This window comes from Nicotiana sylvestris, chromosome 9 (assembly GCF_000393655.2).
Source record: "Nicotiana sylvestris chromosome 9, ASM39365v2, whole genome shotgun sequence".
In the NCBI taxonomy this organism is placed as follows: Eukaryota; Viridiplantae; Streptophyta; class Magnoliopsida; order Solanales; family Solanaceae; genus Nicotiana; species Nicotiana sylvestris.
The window spans coordinates 47,478,705-47,489,860 of NC_091065.1; positions in this window are offsets into that span (position 1 = coordinate 47,478,705).

The following is an 11,156-nucleotide window of genomic DNA, read 5'->3' on the forward strand; positions in this document are numbered from 1 at the left end:
TAGAAAAACTCCCTATATATACCCTCGGGTGTGTAAAAAGGAGGTGTGACAATGAGAAACTTAATTATATATTTAATTTACTGCATTACTTGAGTTTGTTTTATTCAATATTTTTTATTTTTGACCTTCTCTATTAAGATTTCAGTTATCTAACTTTTTTCATCATAATTTAAATAATTTTCACATCTCAAATTCAAATAAGTTTTATTCTTTATTTGTTTACCCTGAATATTTTCTCTCTTTTTGTCCCTTGCTTATCGTTATTATATTGTTCATTACTTAGTATTACTACATTGCTATATCGTGACCTTTTTAGCATGACTCTTGACTTAATGTCCTTTATTATTACTTCCCTTCTAATAAAATATAGCAAAAGAAAATAAATTTTCTTATTCCTGAAATATAGTATAGTTTTATATTTTTATTCTATTGCTCGAAATTCTTTCACTAATTAAATCTTTCAATAATGTTTTTAGTATTGCTAATCCATCTATTACAATTTAAAATATTTTGCCCGTATTATTAATATACTTATCATCGTAATAAATGTTAATACTACAACAACGTTAACTCGCGAAAGAAATACATAGCTTGGAATACCTGATTCTAAAATACTGAACTATGTCGACTTAATTATCATTTCAAAATTTCTTACCACTACCCTGTCGAATTTTTGCCCCAAATTGTTGTGTGAAAACATACTTCTTTCGGAATAAATATGTTGTATTATTTCCAGCGTATTAATTTTATGTCTTGTTTTATTTTAATAAAACTTCTCAATAATTTATTTAAAAAATAAATTCATTCCCCGTTTATTCCAGAAACTAATCAAATTGATCTTAAAATTATAGCTGGTGTAAAATATTTAGAATTGAGAAATTAATCCTTATTAATACTTTCTTCAGCTCACTTTACATGACTGAGATACTGGAATAGAGTGAGATACAATTTTCTTATCATAATTCTTTGTTGAAGTTGTTTGAAAAAAAATAATTAACAGTTAGATGTATCACCAGGTATTTTAAAAATTTATGAAACGCCCATCGAATCATAATTTAATCACCTAGGGAGTAAAATAGCAATGTGTAAATTGTAATGATATCATTTCCTTTGTCAAAAGTCAAAACTATCAAAATTGGCCATGACGATGCATTTATGTAATTATATATCTATATCTCTCTCTCTATATATATAAAAGAGGGACATAAAGGATGTAATGTGACATCTCTATAGGGTAGAGAATCCTCTTTATCCTTTTTCTCATTTTTTTGGCTTTTTCCTTCCTATTTTCCCATTTATCCGATTTTTAATAGTCTACATTTATTACTCACACCTCTTTGTTTGGCGTTATGAGTTATGACTTTTCAAGTCCATAACCTCCCATTGTTTGTATGTTATAAATAACTTTGGTCATGTCAGTGACATGCTCGGACAAATTTTGGATGTTTTCACCTCCATTACCTTTTGCTCTTCCTTTGTTGTACATTTAGTGCGGGCCACTCCTCTGCCGTTACTGTTTTCTTATCTTTTACGGTGGTACTTTCCTTTTCATTACTCCTATTTTTTCCCTTTTTGTCTTCCTTTTATTATAAACGTCTTATATTATCATTCTGAAACGACAATTTTTTTAATTATAATCATTTTAGTTTGTTGTTTCATGTAAAAGCACGTAGCCCTGTTGGTGTTAACAATAACATAATTTGGAGAATGTAACAAGTAGGTACAATCATTTTTCATTGCATTATTTATTTATAAGTAGTGACTCCACAATCTATATCAATATATTTATAAATCTTAGAACTGACAAGGTGATGCGGCATACTTTTTTGGCCATAAATCACATTTAATCATTTCCTCTATTTTTAATTTTTTATTCCTTAATTGGCACATTTTCGGACCCAAAAAAAAGGATTTATGGCACCTTTTCTGACCCAAAAGAAGAAGTTATGCACCTTATTATCAGTAACTGCTATTTTATTGTACCAATTATTACTCTCAGTAATTGCTTTTGTTTTATTGTATCGATTATTACTTATAAATGCTTCCTGTCGTTTCAACACCACAATTCTTTTTTAATTGTCATTAGTTCTTCTTAATTTATTATCTCTTTTTCTAAAATCTCACAATTAAAACTGCTTATATTTCTTCCCATAATCACTTTCCTTCCCTTATATCCTCTGTACCCAAATACCATCTCTTTTTAAAGTTGAAAATATATGCAGTGTAGTTTTAATATTCAGGATAATCAAAAAGAGGGCAATGTCATGAGACTTTTGAAATTCTGAGTGACGTTTCTTTGTTTAATAGTGACTTTTATAATACTAGAATTTTTTTTTGGGTGAAAAAGATACTTATATTATAGCTAAGCTCGTATAAGAGAGCCGTTTACAAGATGCCTGAGAGACATCATATTTACAGTAGGAGTAGAAAGTACTACTGTCCCTGCATAGGAACCAACACTACTAGAGTTACTAAGGACGTTACTAGAGTTACTAAGTACAAAAGTAGACATAGAGCTAGTATTACACATAACAGACTCATGTTTAACCATTCTTCTTCTAAGCATCCTTGCCTGATCTTGTTCATGGTAAGTTGTAGTAAAAGGTGGTGAATTTTAAAAAAGTAGACAACTTTCCGTTGCATGTTGAGCTCCATAGTTGGCCAAGCAGCCAGCCACATTATTTTGCTCCCTGTAGATGTTGAGTAGAGGGGGACTATCCAGCTGTCTGAGTAGTAACCTGCAATCATTAAGTATGTTAGTATATTGTATTGTATTGTGATGAAACATACCTAGTAAGGCTTGTGCATCTGTCTCAATAGTGAGAGGTATGAGTTTCTTTTGCACAACAAGTTTTAAGCCCATGAGCAAAGCAAGCAGTTCTGTCTGGATAGGTGGCCCAGGTATTGCCTTCCCTGCAAATCCGATAATCTAGTGTCCTAGATGATTACGAAATATACCACCAATACCATAGGTATTATGTTGAAGAGAGCATGAGCTGTCAATGTTAAGCTTGTAAGATAAATTATTTGGAGGGCGCCATTTGATGTAAAGAGGTATTTTGGCACAATTATTCTTAATGGGATTTGTGAGGTAATAAAATTCTGCTACCTTATTGAGAAGAACAGTTGTATCCAAAAGTGTGTTCTTATGCTATATGGTATTTTTATTCCGGATAATCCAAAGCTCCCAAAGGGCAAAGGGTATAAGAGTGGTATTAGGAAGAGTATGGTATTGGTAAGTTGACTGTTGATTTATAAAAAGATTTAACCAACGAATAGCAGTTACTGGTGAATGTGTATTACTAGGTGACATCTTAAACTGAGCCCACAGTTGTACAACTACATGGCATTCTAAGAAAATATGTTGTGAAGTTTCAGGAGCCATATGACACTGTAAACAAGTAGAAGAGTTTAGAATACCCAAGCGCATAAGATAGTCATTGGTGGGAAGGCGATCATGACATAGTAACCATAAAAAGAAAGAAATTTTTGGGGGAACATGCAACTACCAAATCCATTTAAAGTCAATAGGGGAAACAGTTATATGTGTCTCATTATTATGGATGGCATTGTACATGGATTTTACTGAAAATATGCCATCATGTGTTAGAGCCCAAAATAGTTGATCATAAGTTATAGGGGCAAATGACATGTATATATTAGTGATGTCATTCTGTAAATGGGGAGGTAAGCAAAAAGGTAATTTATTAAGATGTCATTGATGATCATAATAATATTCTGAAACAGTTTTGTTAATCTCAAATTGAGGCAAGAGACCAGAGACGCAATTTCGAAGGAAAGTATTATTTTTAATCCAAGGATCCTTCTAGAAATTAACATGATGTCCTGTTACCAGGTTCCATTTATAACCTAAAGCACAAAATGATCAACCATGTATTATGTTACACCAAGTTTGAGAGACTTGTTTTTTAATCAAGTGTGAAAGGCATATATAATTATGAAGTAAAACCTGTGCCCAGAGTTGAGTAGGGTTATTAAATAACCTCCAGGCAAGGCTTGCATGTAATGCCTGATTTTTGGTAGATAGGTTTTGTATTCCTAACCCTCATTGTGCGAGGGGTTGTGTAATGATTGCCCATTTTACGAGATGGATTTTTCTCTTGTCTAAAGTTGTTCCCCAGAGGAAGTTCCGCTGATAACGGTTGAGAGAAGAGATAATATAAGTAGGGAGTTTTATGTATTGCATAATATGATTTGGAAGCTGGTTTAAAGCAAAACGCATTAAGGTAATCCTGCCTGCTTTCGATAAGAAGCGAGTTTTTCATCCTGCTAATTTATTCTTAAAATTATCCAGAAGAAATTGATAATCTTGCTTTGAGGGTTTCTTAATGGGAAAGACCAGGTATTTGCCAAAATTCTACCCTTCATTCATCTTGAAACATTTGCTAACAGCTTGCTTTAATTGTGAAGAACAATTATTAGAGAAGAATACTTTAGATTTATCAAAATGTATAGTTTGTCCCGAATGGTAAGTAAAATGAGCAATAGTATTGACTATGGCTTGGCATGAGTGATCAGTTATTTTAGAAGTGAGTATGATATCATCCCCAAAGAATAAGTGTGATAACTGAGGCCCTTTACTGCTCAATGATATTGGAAGCCATATCTTATAATCTACTGATGCATGGATTTGCCTAAAAAATATTTCCAAGCATAAAATAAATAAGTAAAGGGATAAAGGATCCCCTTGTCGAATTCTCCTTGTTGGTGTGAAGTAGTCAGTAGGATTACCATTTATTAAAATAGAAGTTGTACTAGTGGTTACGCAAGACATAATAAGTTGTATAAAAGAAAGTGGAAAATTAAGGGTTATCAAAGTATTATAAATAAATGACCATTCTAATTTGTCAAAGGCTTTTTCAAGGTCCAGCTTCAAGAGCATGTTAGGATTACTACCTTTCATTTTTCTAAAGTGTGTAATCAATTCTTGTACAATGATAGCATTATCCGCTGCTCGTTTGTTTTTCTGGAAACTGGATTATGTTGAGTTTATAATTTTATCCAAAATAGATTTGAGCCGGTTGACAATTATTTTAGTAATAATTTTATAGATTGTGTTGCAAAGACTAATAGGTCGAAATTGAGCTATTGTGGATGCTGTTTTAAGTTTAGGAATTAAACAAATGAAGGTGGTGTTGATAGAAGGATCAATCGTATGTTCAGAAAAAACTTTGTGAAAAAAGTATTTGATAGAGTCACCAATGATGTGCCAGTATTGTTGATAAAATAAGGGATGAAGGTCATCTGGCCCTGGTGCCTTTTGTGGTTTGAAAGAGTTAATAACATTAGTAATTTCATAATTTTGCAATGGTTTAGTTAAAGCTTCTTGATCAGTCATTGTTAAGATATTGCAAGGTTGTAAATGATTATTAGGAATAGAACTGATCTTTTGAGTAGTAAAAAGATGTTGATAATAGGAAGTAATATGATCTTGAACAAGATAAGGATCTGTAATCCAATTTGCCCTAGATCTTGAAGTGCAGTGATACGGTTATTCCTTTTACGATTTAAAGTACTGAGGTGGAAAATTTTCGTATTTGCGTCACCGTCATTTAACCAGTCAATGCGTGACTTTAATTTCCAAAAATCCTCCTTATGTTCAAGGATTTTATTAAATTCCACAGTTAAAGTAGTTTCTAAATTTTGCAGGAAAGAGCTAGTGGGGTAATGAATTGAAGATTGAATACCAGTCAACCGTGCCATTAATTTCTTTTTTTGATGAAATAGATTACCAAAAGTATATTTATTCCACTCTGTAACAATAGTAGTAAAGTTATTAATGGAAGGTAATAGGTAAACATGATCAAGCCATGCTTGTTGGACTACAGATGGAAAGGTAGGATGTGTAGTCCAAATTATTTCAAATCTAAAAACTTTCCGGCGAGGTAAAGGACAGTATTGGAGCTCTAATTTTAGAGGACAGTGATCTGAATGCATACGAGGTAGATGTGTAACTAGAGCATTAGGATATTGTTTAATCCAATCATAATTAGCCGTTAAACGATCAATGCGTTCAAGTATATTAAAGCAGTTATGCCTACTATTTGTCCAGGTATATCGACTACCTTTATAACCTAAATCTGTAAGTTGTGAATAATTTAAATATTCTAATAATTTATTTGCTCTAGAATTATTTATAGGTAAACCACCAAACTTGTCATTTGCATGTAATATCTCATTAAAATCCCCACCCAATAACCAAGGGCCCTTATAATGGTCGTATACATGCATGATATTCTGCCATAACATTTGTCTATTAGTTAAATCATTGCTAGCATAGATAGTTGTAAATAGGAACATGAATGGGAAAAGGAGAACCTGTATGTGACAGTGAATTTTCCGCGAGGTAATGGCAACTTGTTCCACATGAATTGTATCTGAAAGCCATAAAATAGCAATCCCTCTGATTGTCCAACAACAATAACTTCAATTAAGCCATTAAAATTAAAATCATCATAGTTTGGTGGCTTTGGCAATGAGTCTCCAATAGAACAACCAAAGATGGTCTATTATTGTCCAATAATGAGCAGAAATTCCTTGGAAAATTTGCTGACTGTGTACCCCTACAATTCCAGATAATAAAATTCATATGACTAAGGTTATCATTGGGTGAACTAATCCGCTGATTCCTGGACTACCCTGGACGAAGTAGAAACGTTGGAAGTAGAAGCATGACATATTTGCCTAGGTCGGGATTGGTAGTGGGCCTTATCCTGAATGATGCTTTGAGGAGATTCTGGGGGCACCTTATGTAGATCTTTCTTTCGTACTCCTCCTTCTGGACAAAGACTCTGATGTCGTCAAGACATGAATGAACTGGCCGTGTTTCCCTGTTGTAGACAAGGGCTGCTTCTAGTTCTGCCTGGAAATTGAGGTCTGGTTTTACTGGATTGGGAGCATGAGGTGGTGAGTTGGTTGGTGAGGGAGCTGGTGTTGGTGGAGTGATCAGTGAGGTATTTGATGGTTGAGTTGTGTAGGGTTGAATCCATGGGGTGTTCGGAGTGGGTGGGGGATAGAAGGGCAGTTGAAGAAGATGGGGATGGAGATGTAGTGGATCCCAGTATGGGGTTGATAGAGGAATGGGTTGATATGGAGCAAGGTACGGGGCTTGCATCATGGACCAATGATATCTCCCATAAATATCCATCCCTAGTTGTATGCCTTCCACTACAATCTGTGCTAGGTCCCTTGGAAGATTTATTAAGATGGTCACCTCTTAGTGATTCACCTCCATTGTGAAGGTTAGTGCATGATCCTGTAACCCTGTCTCCAGCCATGAGGTGAGTTGTGTTGGTGCATGTGGAGTGTGTGCTGTGTAGATGATCGTATTTGGTTCCATGATTAGGTTTGATGGTGGATGAGAGAATGAAGTGTATAGGGTCAGGTGGTGTAGACGGTGATGGGGCTGCATTGGTGTATTCTGTGCTCGACAAAAATAACTTAAGTTGGGGGAAAACATTTCGTAGATTGATGGATTGAGATGAAGGAGTAAATGTGGTAGTAGATTTATTGGTAATTAGAGGGGTTGGCTTTGACTGAGTAGAAGATGAAGTCAGTTGTGTGGGAGGTTTGGGCGGTAGGAATGACTGATGTGCTTGTTGTGTGTCAAAGTGGTTTTTAGGGGTGTATAATTCATTATGCCCTAGTTGCATGGGAGGTATAGGGTTTGGCTTTGGTGTGGTTAATCCGGTCAAGGGGTGAATGGATAAAGAATATATTATGTCTTCTTGTAGTAAGGGGCAATTATTAGTTAGACCAAGGGATGTGGTTTGCATGTGGGGGAGCCTATCGTGGCTATTTGCATGGCTTTGTATTGGCTCATGTGGTAAGTTAACCGACTCAATTTCCACGTGAGTGCATAGGGATGTAGGTAGTAAATTTTGTTCGAGTGGTGCATTAATGTGAGTTTGTTCCAGTGGTGCACTAAGATGATTTGGCTTGTCCAGTCCTGTTTGTATTAGAGTAGCAAATTGATTAGTAGTAATGATAGGTGTTATAGTATTTTTAGAGTTAGTAGGGGTGTAAAGATGGGAGTTAGTACTATTAATAGTGAGTTTAGTAAATGGATGATTATTAGGAATTGGAGAGGCATACTTGCCTGAAGCAGCCAGAGGAGTAGCAGGGTTAACCTCCAAATCTGATGCATTTGCCTCAAAAGGAACCTTTGGAAAAGAACTTCTACGTTTAAGGAATTGCACTGTCTTCCACTCCTCAATATTTCCAGCTTGATTAAGGGTAAAATTAGTAGACACATCCATATTTGTCTGAGTTTGTATATATGAACAAACCCTGTGATTATGCCCCATCCGACCACACTTGGTACATAATAAATTTAATCCTTCGTATGAGATGTTTTGCCTATGCATGCCAAGATATATATATATATATATATATATATATATGTGTGTGTGTGTGTGTGCGTGCGTGTGTGTGTGTGTGTGTGTGTGTGTACGTAAAGGTTGATCCACCGGAATTTCAACACATAATCTAGCATATCTTCCTCTAGTGGTGGAGGAAGTGCATATATCAACTGTTAACAGTTTCCCAATGTTATTACCTACTTTTTGAAGTATTTGAAAATCATAAAACTCCGTAGGTAGTTCAAGCAATCTTAACCATATAGCTGAGTAATTGATTTTGGTTTTCAGAATTGATGCACAGACAGAAAATGATTAAAGATGAACCAAGGTCCATCATGAAGTGCATGATTTTTGTTTTCTTCGTTTTGGAATTTAAGAAGAAAAAAATCGGAGCCTAAATCAATGAGAGGAAGATTTTCAGTAGGTTGCCATAGTGTGTAGATTTTTTGGCGTAGTACTTGATGTGCTACATTTCGACCATAGACTTTCACAATAACTGCATGCTTCCATGGCTGATATATTCTGTTTTTCTCCTCAAGAGAAATAAGAATAAAGTTGGATGGATCAGCTGGTGCATCCAATTAATCATGAAGCAGCAATCCTAAAGTGGACATGTCTGTCGATGCATTAGGTGCTAGGTTAGCAGTGGAAGAAACCAGTGTATTGAGATAAGACTTTTTGGTGGAGGGGTTAGCATCTCCTTCATGTTCCATGTGATCAATGATCATTGTGATATCGAAAGTAGAGTTGTGGGATGGGAAAGATTGTGAGTGAGGTTAGGGATAGGAGATATCTGGTGGCTTTGGAGGATTGAAGAAAGCGGTGGAGAGTTAGAAGTAGAGAGCATTTTTAGATCACTTGAAAAACATACACATCATAGGGGGACTCATACTAGAATTTAAGTATTATGAATAGTGCTATTATGTAAAGAATTAACGTTTCTTTCTTTTAGTTTGTTATTTTTGTTTTGACAAAAGACTAGCAATTACAAGAATCACACATATCAAAAGACTAGCAATTACAAGAATCACACATATCTTCAAGCCATTTTTCGTTGGTATTGACCCTGTCTCACCGCTTTCATTCCACCACTTCACCTTTAATTGCTCTCTCTAAAAATCTTCTGTGTCCTTTTATGCTTTTAAATGCAGATTCATGTGAATGAAACTATTTGTATACTACTCCTTATTTTCAAACAAAAAGTAAGAAGAAAGGGCCGTGAAGGGTAATGTCGTAATGACGCTTCCTTTTCAATTTAGTGTGTTATTGTCTAATATTTTGATTTTTGTGTTTTTTTGGGTAAATTTCCTTTCTTCGGTGGTTAATCTCCCTAGGCCATATCGTTGTGCCTTTATTTTTATGTAAATATTCATTTCTTCCTTGCCACTCAAATTAGTTTAGCATTAAATTAATTAATTTATTTGGTGCAACATATCCGAAATGTTTTGCCTTTTTTTATATCTGTCATGCTTTATTTTTCAAATGACATCTCTAAAGATAAGTTGATAAGGTCAGAAAAAAAAAACACGAAAATGTGGTTATATCATCCCTTGCTAAACCCCCTCAAGTTTTCTATTTCTCTTAAATTAACAACTTCAATGTGGGATGTTCCACTAAATATTCTACGGAAGACATACCTCGATTGAATTACTGCACTTCTACAAAATGTTACTTTTGTTTGAAACAACTTCTTGACATGTATTGATATAAACAAACGAGGATGTGATATATTTTTTTTTTTAAAAAAAAAGAAAAAACAAGGCAGAAACTTTTAATTAGATGTGAAGTATTTGCAATACAATTAATGAAACGTATATTCAAATGTAAGTTGTGTTGTTAAAATATCAAAAAACAAGAAAACCATCAAAGCTGAATTTTGACATATTAGAAAAACAACAAGATTGAAGTGGCCTTGGCATTACGTTGTTGCATGAATTTTATCAAAATAATATTAACAATACAGACAAAACAATACATAATGATGAACAATACATGGTTATGTGATAACGAAAACGTTTTGTGCCATTTACTTAATTATAGACATTTTTTTATACAATAAACATGAAAATAGTTTAATTTTCTTTATAAATACTACTGAAGTTTTTACTTAATAATTTTTAAAAGAAAAATATTTTTCAATTCATTGGTATTTTTAACAATAGCGTGAAGCGCGATCAGTTTACTAGTATATATATAAAAGAGGGACAAAAGATGATGATGTGACACCTCTTAGAAACTAGGATTACTATTTATCTTTTTTCTTAAATTTCTGTCGTTTTCTGTATTAAGTAATCTATTTAAAAATTGAAAAGTCACTTTTAAAAGTTATCTTAACTGAAAAGACACTTTTAATAATTATCTTAATTATGCCTCATCATCTTCTGTTTCATTATTCCACGGCAAAGGCCCAGTTTTTTTTTGTTGCAACCTTGCTCTTTTCCTCTTCCTTCTTCCATTTGCTAGATGAAATTCTATCTCTCTTCGTTTTCTTTCTCCAAAATTCCCCAGGTAAATCCTTTCTTTTTTGTTTTGAGATTAATTAGTTCTGTTTTATGCTTCGTTGATTTTATTATGGTTGGTCAATTATTAGTTAGAACCGTAAACACTTCAATGCTAATTGCCTCTAACTTGATAATTGATATGATCTTTATCATTGATGAACTTATCTGATATAAGGCATTTTGGAGTGGTTAGCATTTACGAAATCAATTGCAGGAATTTATTGAATGTTAGGAAATCAATTGCAGGCAGAGAATGAGGCGTTTTCGGTGTTTC